Here is an 11,740-nt window from a genome sequence, read left to right on the forward strand (position 1 = left end):
GCCTCAAGGAACTGAGTATGGGGAGTTTGGAATTCTTATCTTATGAGAGGCGACTTTTAACTTCAGATATTCAGTTTTTATCTAACCTGATGGTTCGTCTTGATATTTCTAAGTCGGGTAGGGTACTTGCTTATGTAGAGGCTAGGTCTTCCTTGATAGAGAAGATTCGAGCACAACAGTTTGATGACCCACAGCTGGGGGTGATTCCTGATAAGGTACTCATTAGAGAGGCTAGAAAGGCGACCTTAGATATGGAGGGAATTATGAGGATTGAGTGTCATATCTGTGTTCCTAGAGTGGGAGATTTAGTCAAGCTCATCCTTGAGGAGGCCCATAGTTTCAGATATTCCTTTCATCCAGTGCGGTGAAGATGTATTGTGACCTACAATAACATTACTATAGTATGGTATGAAGAGGGACATTGCAGCTTTTATGGCTAGGTACTTGATCTATGTGTAGGTCATGTTCGAGCATCAGAGGCCAGGTTATTTAGCCCAGCAACTGCCCATTCCAGAGTGGAAGTAGGAGCGGATAGCTATGGAATTTGTAATGGATTTAACATGTACCTCCTATGTTTTTTATTCTATTTGGGTCATCTAGATCGATTGACCAAGTTTGCCCATTTCTTACTAGTCCAGACTACCCACACTTCACAGAAGTTGGCTCAGATTTATATTCGAGAGGTGGTCCAATTGCATAGGGTGCCAATATCTATAATTTTATACCATGGTACTTAGTTCACTTTGCATTTCTAGGGTTCTGTACAAAGAAAGTTGGGTACCTAAGTTGATCTTAGCACAATATTCCACCCACAGACCGATGGTCAGTCAAAGAAGACCATTTAGGTCTTGGAGGACATGCTATGGGCCTGTGCTATTTATTTTGGGGGAGAATGGGACCAGTCACTGGCTTTGGTAGAGTTCACATATAATAATAGCCACTATTCGAGCATCGAGATAACACATTTTAAGGCATTGTATGGTAGGAAATTTCGTTCCCTAGTGAGCTAGTTTGATACCCTTGAGGTTAGGCCTTGGGGAACCAATTTGTTACATGATTCGATGGACAAAGTTCATATAATTTAGTAGAGGCTTCATACTTTCTAGAGTAGGAAGAAACGTTATGCTGATTAGAGGGTATAGCCTTTGGAGTTTATGTTTAGAGATCGGGTATTCCTGCGAGTGCCTCCCATGGAAGGCGTGATAAGATTTAGGAGGATGGGTAAGCTTAGCCCAGGTTTATTGGCCCTTTTGAGATCTTGAGATGAGTAGGGGAGGTAGTTTATGAGTTGGCCTTACCCCAACACTTTTAGGTGTTCACCCCGTGTTCCATGTTTCATTACTGCATTGGTACGTCCCAAATGAGTCTCACATGCTTCAGTGGGATTTAGTTCAGTTTGATGAGTCCTTAGCCTTTATGGAGGAGCCTGTGGCTATTTTGGACAAGCAGGTTAGGAAGTTGAGGTCTAAGGAGATTCCATCGGTGAAATTTCAGTGGAGGCATCATCCGGTAGAGAAGGCTACTTAGGAGACCGAGCACGACATACATATCCTATATTCTCATCTTTTTGAGCCACCAGGTACCTTTCTTCCTTGACTTTCAAGGACAAAAGTCTTTTTAGTAGTGGATGTTGCAATGGCCTCTAAGGTCATTTTCATGCTTTTGCAGGTTTTACCATTTTAACCCTTCTCGTAGCTTCTTTATTAGCACTTACATGATGTTGGGGTGGGTGGCACACTCCCCAAGGTGTTCGGTTAAGTTTTGAGGTGGTTTGGTCATTTTTTAGGCTTAAGATTACAAAGAGTTGACTTTAGTCAACATCCACAGATTCAAGCATCACATGAGAATTTCGACGGTTCCATCAGCTCTAGAAGGTCCAGTTTGGTTTAGAAGGAAGGTTGGTTTAGGTTTTGGAATCTTTGTTTTGAGTGTGCAATTTGTCATTTTAATTTTAAAGTTCTGGCCAAGTTTTACTTCGGTCAATATTTTGAGTAAATGCACTTGAATGAAAATTCTGCCAGCGCGATTAGCTCTAGAACATCGAGTTTGGTCTAGAATAACCTTTGGTTCGGTTCCCGGTGTGCTTGGAATAAGTTTTAGGCCATTTGTGTGTTTTGAATGATGTCTTTAGAAAGTGTAGACATTGGTCAATATTTCAACTAAATGAACTCTATTGGAAAATCCATCAATTCCATTGAGTTTGGAATATCGTTTATGGTTGGGTAGCATAGTCCATTTGTATTCGCGGGGTCTCGAATGAATTCCTGAACCTCATCGGAGAAAATTCTATTTCTCCAAAGTTCAGCAACAGCTGAACTGCAGGTGCAGAAACTTTTGTTCATCGCATTCACGACTTAGGGGTCCACGATCACGAAGGCTTGAGACCTTGGGCATTGCGATCATATGATTTTCCATCGCGATAGCGATGGGTTAATTGGATCAGACCTCATGATTGTGAGCTGGGAATCGCGATCGCGATGAATAAATTCACTGGCTTCGATGAATTAAAATGCTTGTTTCCAGCACCTAAGTCCCATTTTGGGACTTAGTAATTTTGGGATTTTGAGAGCTCCTCTTGGATATTTTCGATCATTCCTGCTCCGGTGTATTGGATATTCTTGTGGGAATATTTCAGAATCTTTTTTCGTCCTAAAAACCTTACAAGTTTTGCATAATTTCATTGTTTCTTGCATTTTTTTGAAGTATTATAGGACTTGAATTTGGTAGGGTTGTTTGAGCTCTTCGTTGCTCAGAATGTGCCCATTTTTGGGGCATAAATTTCTTGAGCTATTTGGGATCTTATGATGGAGTTAGTTTTTTGATTCCTTGCATGAGTCCCAATGTCGAATTTTTTACTTTAGTTTAGTTCGGTTTTTAATTATAGTAATATGGGTATCGTTGTCTTGGTTTTGATGTGTCTTTGATAATTTGATAGAGTGGCATCCTTCGTAGGCGGTCCGGAAGGTTTAGCTATTCGTGCGTGGTTTCGGCCTTCAGTTAGGTTATGGCTTACTCTTGTTAGACTTGGCTTGGTTAGAATTGGTTTATTTTGAGTAGTAACGTGTGATTAGGTTGGTGATTTAGGTGTTGATATCATATTGAGAAATTTGAAGCCGATAATCATCGTTAGAACTAGTTTGGGTTTTAGCCTTGGAGACTTAGTCTAGGTGATATTTTGACTTGTTTGCATTGCTTAGAATCCTTAAAGCTTGCTTTTAGGTGGTTTGAACTTAAGATGTTATTTGGTTGACTTGTTTGGTTTTAGTTGCTCGTTTGTTGTGATTTCGGCGTATGCTTGTTCCTTATTTGCTTATGATATTGAAAAGTTCAGCCCAAGGATGTGCTTTCGGTATACCAGAGTCTCAGGTTAGTATTTTAGTGCCCTTGATGGGCTTTTCTTCCAACTTGAGTGAATATATGATTTTTGGCATGCTACTTGCCTTGATTTACCTTGTCGGTGTTTAAAACCCTTTCTAAAGAATGAATAAATGATGAGATTAAAATTGTGGATTGGTGGATAAGTATGAGGAATTTGAGAAAATATCGGTGATACTTTATTTATGGCATTTCATGATTGATGAGCTCTTGTATGATTCTGGGTGGTCCTTTTATTGATTTTGGGCTACACTTTTATACTCACCATTGAGAAGCTTGAGGTGTGAATTTTGATCATCCTGTTGATACATATTCCAGGTTATTACTTCAATATTGATGAGCTCAAGGGTTGTTCTCGACGCTCTATGCTACTTTTGGGGGATATTGATCCGTATTTACTACTTTATATTCCTGCAATCCTCTAATATTTTTGTGGATTGAGATTATTAATTTAATTACCTGTTTAGTTGGACGTACTTTTCTACCATATGATATTTCCCGCACCCCTTTCCCCATAACTGTAGTTTTATGCTTCACTCTATTATTAGTGATATCATCGTGCTACTTATTATATATTTATTCTTTCTGAGCTCGGTCTGCCTATGATGCCTACTGAGTACCCCATATTTTGGTGCTCATATTGCACTTCTCCATCTTTTTGATGCATCTCCCAGTTCGAGCCACCCCCAGCGTGCGCTTGATTATTCGTAGCTGTGCCAGATCTGGATTGGGGTAAGCTCCCAGCGTTCAGAGACTTGATACATTCCATCTTTTGCTCTGACTTATATTTTGTATTTTGGATAGTCAGTTTTGTGTTATATATTCATATATTGTCAGCTTTTGTAATTAGTAGCTCTTGTATAAGTGACACTAGGTTTGAGGTTTGGTCTAGTATCAGTCCGTCAGATTTGGTCACTTTCAGGCCTTTTTGTATATTTTGTATTGTTCTTACATATCTATACCTTGGTCCAATTACTTTTGTTATATTTATCTTGCTTTCGCCTTCTTATGTTATTTATTATTTACTTAAAGTGTGGTATGACTTCTACCTGATTAGGTTTGTCTTGCCTACTCGGGGGTGATAGTAGGCGCCATCATGGCTCGAAATTCATATCGTGACATTTTATGACTATTCTATACTTTCTTGCTTGATGAAATTCTTACGAGCTTGCATTACCATATCTTAAGATTCAAAAGATGCTTTAAAAGGTTTTAACTATGTTTAGCTTGGTCATTGTATTATTATGATTCACGTCGTGGGTCAAATAATAATCCTACTTAGTACATTTTATGTATTAATGCATACTTTTTCCTATATTGTTTCATAATATAGGTCACGATGTTCCTGCCCATTCTCGTGGCTAGTAGAGGTTCCAGTTGGTGTTGCTTGCATTAGTGAGCCCTCATGATTCGAGAACGTAACCACCTATGTCGTCTTTTACTTTTAGACTTATTTCACTTCCATGTGTTTTGGGTGAGCTATGTCTTGTCTTATTCCCCCATCTATGTTATTAGATCTTGTCAGACAATATGATTTCTCCTTGTTTTTGAATGTTATGTTTAAATTCTCCTTTATCAAGATTTCTACAATTTGAGACTTATCTTCCATATTTAAGCTTACTCTTGTTTATTTTCCTACCTTATGTCATGCTAAGAGGCTTGATTAGGGTATTTCAGGATTCGAATTGTCGTGTCATATCTAGGGTCTAGTTTGGACCGTGATAGTATGTATAAGGGTAAGGTTTGGGAAGACATAGTGTGTATAAAGAATCAGACTTGGAAAACTTTAGTGTGTATAAAAGGTTACGCATGGGAAGTCTTAGTGGCCTTAGTGTAGCATAAAGGATGGGCTTGGAAAAGTCGTAGCATGATAAGAGAGTGGAACTATAAATGGTAGAGCTGGCAACAGAATGGTGTATAAATTTTTTATCAAAGTTTACTAAATATGGGTATTATGCCCAGGATGGAAAGAGCATATGGATAGAGATTTGGGTGGTGCATTTTCTTATTGCATGTTTCCTTCTGTATGTCTACTTATATTATGTAGTGGATTCGGGTTAACGATGATACCTTCCAGTACGTGTTGTTTGTACTGATACTACTATTGCTATGCCACTTATCATAGTCTAATTGCAGGGTCAATGATGTTTCTTAGGTGAAAACAGTGATGATCTCCGACAGCTTTCAATTCTCTCTGCCTATGGTGGAAACTGTGTCTATTTTCTATATGCCAGTTTATTCTTAGAAACTCTTGTACCTGTTTAGACTAGTTCTTTGAAAGGATTGTATTGGTGCTTTACAAAGGAGTTTTCATGTATTGGTAAAAGATTTGTTATTTTAATCAAGGTTGGTACATATTCTTTATTGATAAAATGGTGAATATTGTGTTTCTATTATATTTTGCATTCCAATTTTTAAATTGCGTGGTAAGGATTCTCTTATCTTGTCTAGGTGTTAGAGTAGGTTCCCGCATGGTGCGGTGAGTTAGATCATGAAAAAACGGGCATAACCTTTTTTTCCAAAGTTGAATGAACAAGTGGTTTGTTTTCCTAGAAGTTAGAATCATAGGAATTTCTTTTGATAGGTAGCGCAAACTCTAATTTTTGATATTTTGGGAGATATGCGCGTTCAAAGTATGACTATGCTAGGGATCTCTTGAAATACCACCATAGTGAACCCTTCAACTTGAACTTTGGTTCTAAGGCTCACCTTAACCTCTAACTTTGGTCTAACACTTTAAATGACTTAATGTAAAGGTTCATTGGTATGCTTACCCATTTACAACTTTATTCTTTCGATATCATACCGATTCATCAATGGGGTGTTACAATTGTCTTCTTCGTTGGAATATAGGGTTGAGATGAAGGTGTTTGGTTCAGTTGTTGTGGAACCATATTCTGAATTATTGCAGCTAATGTAGTTGTTCAGTAAATATTTCATTTACAAACTTAAATCATTGTATGACATTTTCTTAAGCATTTTGATTTGTTGATTTCCTCCCCAACTTTATGTTTAAACTTTATGTTAATTTCAGCTTATTGACTTTATTTGCTATAAATAGTGTAATAAATTTTGTATACAAATGTCACGCCCCGGGAAGGTACCCTAGACATGACCGGCACTCGAAAGCCATTTCTGACCTTCAAGTGAACCACCTGATTCAGTCACACTATCCTTCAATCACATTCACTCAAAGGAGGGTTCAATCATAACATACTATTCACAATATGGGGGCCGAAGTCCAAACATTATCAACTCAATAAAACAAGTATAATAGGAATCCTCAAGGTAACAGTCCAACCTCCCCACACTCTAGTCTATGAAGCCTCTATCAAAGTCTAGGAGGTGCCCATGACAAGCCCATGGCTACCAATAATCAAAATAAGGAGACAAAATGAAACTATACAGGGAGCTCAAGATCCTCCGAAAACTAGGAGGACTCACCAAGTAGCTGGAAGTGTGTGGATAGTCAATGGTGCGCCAGTTGATGATCTCTGGTACCTGTCTCTGCATCATGAAATAATACAGGCCAAATGGCATTAGTACGTGGAATGTACGAATATGTAAAATGGCCGGATGAAACAAATATCAAGAAAACATCAATATCAACTCAGGATCTCAACTCATATATATACATAACACCTCACTCAAGTGTCCTAAGTCTAACAAGAAATGGTTTAGACGGGACCAATCACAAGCCACTCGACTCAACTGACTCGGAGTACTATCAAGCCCTAAATGAGAGTTTCTCTTATCCGACAACCATCACCTATGAGCCAATGATAGTACAACAATCAGATGTTGTTGCCACGTCCGTCCATTCCTTTCCAGGGCATGAATGCCTCCCTAATCATGGATACCATCGATTAGTCAAGTCCTATCATTTCAGGATAATAAAATGGGAAACATCCGACTTTAATGGTTCGATCCCACAGGAAGCATCCGACTTTAACGATTCCATCCCTACCTACGTTGGCGGCATAGTTTCTGGGGTTCGAGTATGGACTATACTCTTACCCGCTTCGGTGCTTGATACTCCTCCCATGACTCCATGCTCATAAGACTCCCTCCAATCATCTCAAAAAAGCCCTCACGGCTAGTTTCATGTGGGACATTGCCAACTCATCAACTCTATTCTCATTTCAACTCAATTAAGTCATAATGGCAAGTCTCATTTAGGACCTCGTCCACTCGTCAATTTTATCCTCCAATCAACTCAATCAAGCCTCATTTAGATAAGCATTTATAACCTCTCCTTAGGACTCATCACAACTCTAAGGCTTTAACCCAACAATTCAAGTAGAATAGCTCATTCAAGAAAATTGACTTATGCAACATAATCACATGGTTAAAGAGATCAACAAAACATAATAACAAGTCATCTCCATCAACTCATACTAACATGAAGGTTTTAGGAACTTCTTAGCTCAACAACATGAACACCAATAAAGTCAAATTAATAGCAGACAAAACTCATTCAAACATAAACCATACCAAGAAACTCCATTCTCATGGACCTCTAACCTCAAAGCAAGAGTAGGGCACATGGGTGGACTCAACCCATGTTTTGGATAACCTTACATACCTTAGTGAAGACTTGGAGAAAACCTTGATGTTGGGTCTTTAATGGAGAACTCGAATCTTGGAGCTCTTGGAGGCAATTCCTTGTTAGAAATGGAAGAGAAGAAGAAGAGAGAGAGAGAGAGAGACTCCTAGGGCTTTTAGAGAGAGAGAGAGGGGGCTGAAAATATATTCCCAAATTGGTCAAGGATGATGGATATATAATTTGGGACATTTCCCAAATTGCTCCTTCTCAAAAGTTCTGAAAAATAGGCTAAAATGCTCTTGGCGCTGCAGTGGCGCATTGGGACATTTCCCAAATTGCCCCTTCTCAAAAGTTCTGAAAAATAGGCTAAAATGCTCTTGGCGCGATAGTGGCGCATCGCGCCACTGCAGCGCCAAGTCGATTAGGCGTAAAAACCCTGCTACCCAATAGTGGCGCGTCGTGCCAGGGACCAAACTACTGAGACTGTTTTGTGGCGCGATAGTGGTGCGTCGCGCCCTTACAGTGCCCAACCAATTTTCTGGGTTCTGGGAAAATTAGCCTGAAAAACCCTGCACACCTCGTAGTGGCGCGCCGCGCTAGGGACCAAACTACTGAGGCTATTTTGTGGCGCGATAGTGGCGGGTCGCGCCACTGCGGCGCGAAGCCCAGATTCTCAGCAGTTGCGACCCAGGCCTAAAATTCCTGCCGTGCTAGTTCGTCTTAGGATCGTCATATCTTTTGACTCCAAACTCCAAAATTTACATTCTTGGTGGCATTGGAAAGAAGACTTGATGACTTTTAATTTAATAGGGCGTGGGCCACCCAGATCGTCATATTTCAAATGATATGGCCGTTAGAAGTCGACCCTTATACAAATTCCCTCAACAACTTACCCAAGACGAATCCTTTTGGACTTAGCTTGGCTCTAAGGATCCCTTATGACCCCACATCACCTCTAACACTCTTTAATTACTTAGGAACTCATCTTAACTCGTGCACATACTTCAAAATAATTGAGTTCGACCCTACACGTATACAAGAAAAGTCCGAATCTTAGGAAAAAATTTTGAGGGGTGTTACAACAAAGTACTTTGTTCAATTGTCTAAATTTTAATGGATTTAGAATGTAGGATCTCTAGACATACTTTACTGCCACATTCCTTTTAGAGAATTCACAAAAATTACGAGTTCGGAGGTAAGTTGGTGTTGTTTCTCTTAGAGAAATACAGAAAACAGAGAGCATAATGTTGTTAATGAAAAAGATATGTAGGAACTTTTATTAAGTGTTCAGTTGATAAAGTTGGGAGCGTAGAGGTGCAATGACAATCCAGAATAAGTAAAGTGTCTCCCAGGCCATTTCATCTTTTTCATATTAATAATAATTAGGTTAAAAGAATTATTACACCCATAATTAAAAATAAGAAAAGTAAGGATAATATCATAGACCACAAATGAAACAAGTGTTAGGAAACTATACTTGAGGGGAGGTTTATGTAATTCTCTTTAATTTTTAGCTATAGTGACTTTGTGAGAAAAATAGTTTAACTTGAAAGCCTTTATTGATACAAAATAAATATAAATGACTTTAATGTATAGTTTTCTATATTTGAATGACCATATAAATTGTTCACTCATAACGTATAACACCTTTCAATCACATAACCTGCATTGCGACCTCATGGATGAACAAACTTGTTCTTTTACTTTCTTCTGCCAACACCTTTTGCAAAACTCAATTTCACTCAGCAGCCAAAAATAAAGACTAGATGCTTTCACATGTTATAAGAACTATATATGCACTGCAGCTGGAGGTGAAGTGACATCAATTTAAATGAAGCAACAAAAAACACAAAAGTCGACACACTAAAAACTAGGCTATAATTTGGTAAAGAAATAAAAAGAAGATTTAACATTTATAGTGAGAGAGTACTGCAGTTCAAACATAAAAAAAACTAAATTTAAAGGCTGGTAAAATATACTTGTCTGCTTGATTTTGGTTTAGGTTGATACAACAAAAGAGTTCACACGGTAAAGTCCAGTATTTATCTGTAAAACAGAACATGTTGCAAAGGCAGACAATTATAAAAATCTGGATTGATTAATCTAGCCTTAGCCCTAGAGTTCCCAAGTGACTGGTTCAACTTTGGTGTCTGGTGACTTTGTGTAGTACATTCTGATCAGCATAGACCTGTAATTATCATATTTGTCACCATTTACCGCTTTAATAACATTCTCGGCGTAGGATTTTTCAGGTCTGGATCGAACAGAAAGATCCTTCTCTGGTGCAGAGTAAGATATGGCTATTAGTGACTCCCGAGTCACTTCCTCAAAGATCTCTTTTCCAGATTCCTTCTTAGCCATATAATGATTCTTCCTCCTGTATATTAGATGACTGAATGAGAATATGAAGGAAATAAGTTCTAAAATATGATCAAAGTAAAGCTTCTGTTTATAAGCCGTGGTTATTACTACAACCAATATAGAGTTTAACTGCAAATTGATCTTATATTCGATTTGGACTTTAATTCAGTGTACCACTTCAGATTTCATATCGAAAATTACCTAAGCCGAAAAGGTTCTGACTATAAATGCTAGAAAATATACTAGATGACATAACATGAGTATTCCAAAGTTCAAAGTAACAAAAAAAACATCATCTAATATACTTAAAACACTTCAAAAACTCCTCATATTTCTTTCTTCCCGGATTGCCCAAATTAGGGCGAAGGAACCAAATTATTAAGTGCAATCCTTGAACGTAAGTTCTAATTATTTTTTTAAAAAAATGAGATTAGTATGCTAAATAACAAAATTATTCATCATATCTATAAGTACCCTTACACTCATTGACTTATATTGGTCAGTCAATTATAAGTGACTCGATAAACCAGTTATAGCATCCCGAGAATAACACTGCAACAAAGACAGAATATACTAAATAATAATAACATGCTGTTTATTTAATACAATTGCACAATTCATATAACTAGATTAAGTTGCTCGGACTCGGATGCCATCTAGAGGTTGGAATCTAAATTTTAAGACTAGATCTAATAATTTGTAGCAAAGATGGTTACATAACATCATATGTGCTTAGAAGACATGGGTGGAGTTTTAAACAGTATTACAGTAAGAGTCAAAGACAGCAAGTTGGATATGAGGCAAAAAGGGGCAGGTGAAGTCTATAACAGTTTCAACAAAGAAAATGCAGCAAAATGAACAACCCGGCTCCTCTACTAAAAATACAGTAGAAAGATGTCTCTGCAAATGAACAGACTCCCAATGCCGAAGAACCTCTACTAAGATGTAATGTCAAACTTGTTGGGGCTTTAATGTGAGTTCTAAATGTTTTAACACAAACTTCATTTCAAATAATAAGATAATAATTCAAGTTCCAACTCTATTATAATTTCATGAATTAAGAGAAAAAGAGAAAAGGGGATTTTTACCGATTCTAGTCCTTGCAGTGAACGTCGGCTACTTCTACAGCACCAAACATATCTTTCTTCCTTTTATAGAAAAGTTTCAAAGATATATAATACGATCGAGCTGGAAACACGCAAGCATTACGTTTCATAATTTGTCTTAAGCGCTAAGCTTTTGTCGTCATCCCTCAAGTTGTTATATGTACCTATTGGTACAGCTTCTATTTTTATCGCCACTTTTCCACAATTATATTCAGCTCTCAAGTTGATAATTATTTAAATCAATCAGTTTATTGTCAATGTGTAATAATTAATTACAATTTTGTCTCGACATAGTACTATTGTAATTTGTGGCCATTTTAATATTATTTATTGTCGGACCAAAAATGATCAC

The 11,740-nt window shown here is 37.8% G+C and overlaps 1 long non-coding RNA gene across 1 annotated transcript; it reads right to left on the minus strand.

Annotated features, from left to right (window-relative positions):
- Positions 1-9,802: 9,802 nt before the first annotated feature.
- LOC129876462 (uncharacterized) lies at positions 9,803-11,523 on the minus strand. The gene is made up of 2 exons (XR_008763379.1): positions 11,371-11,523; positions 9,803-10,298 (listed from the first exon to the last, which is right to left on the minus strand). It is a non-coding gene; the product is annotated as an uncharacterized LOC129876462 (long non-coding RNA).
- Positions 11,524-11,740: the final 217 nt, after the last annotated feature.

This window comes from Solanum dulcamara, chromosome 12 (genome assembly GCF_947179165.1).
Source record: "Solanum dulcamara chromosome 12, daSolDulc1.2, whole genome shotgun sequence".
Classification (NCBI taxonomy): domain Eukaryota; kingdom Viridiplantae; phylum Streptophyta; class Magnoliopsida; order Solanales; family Solanaceae; genus Solanum; species Solanum dulcamara.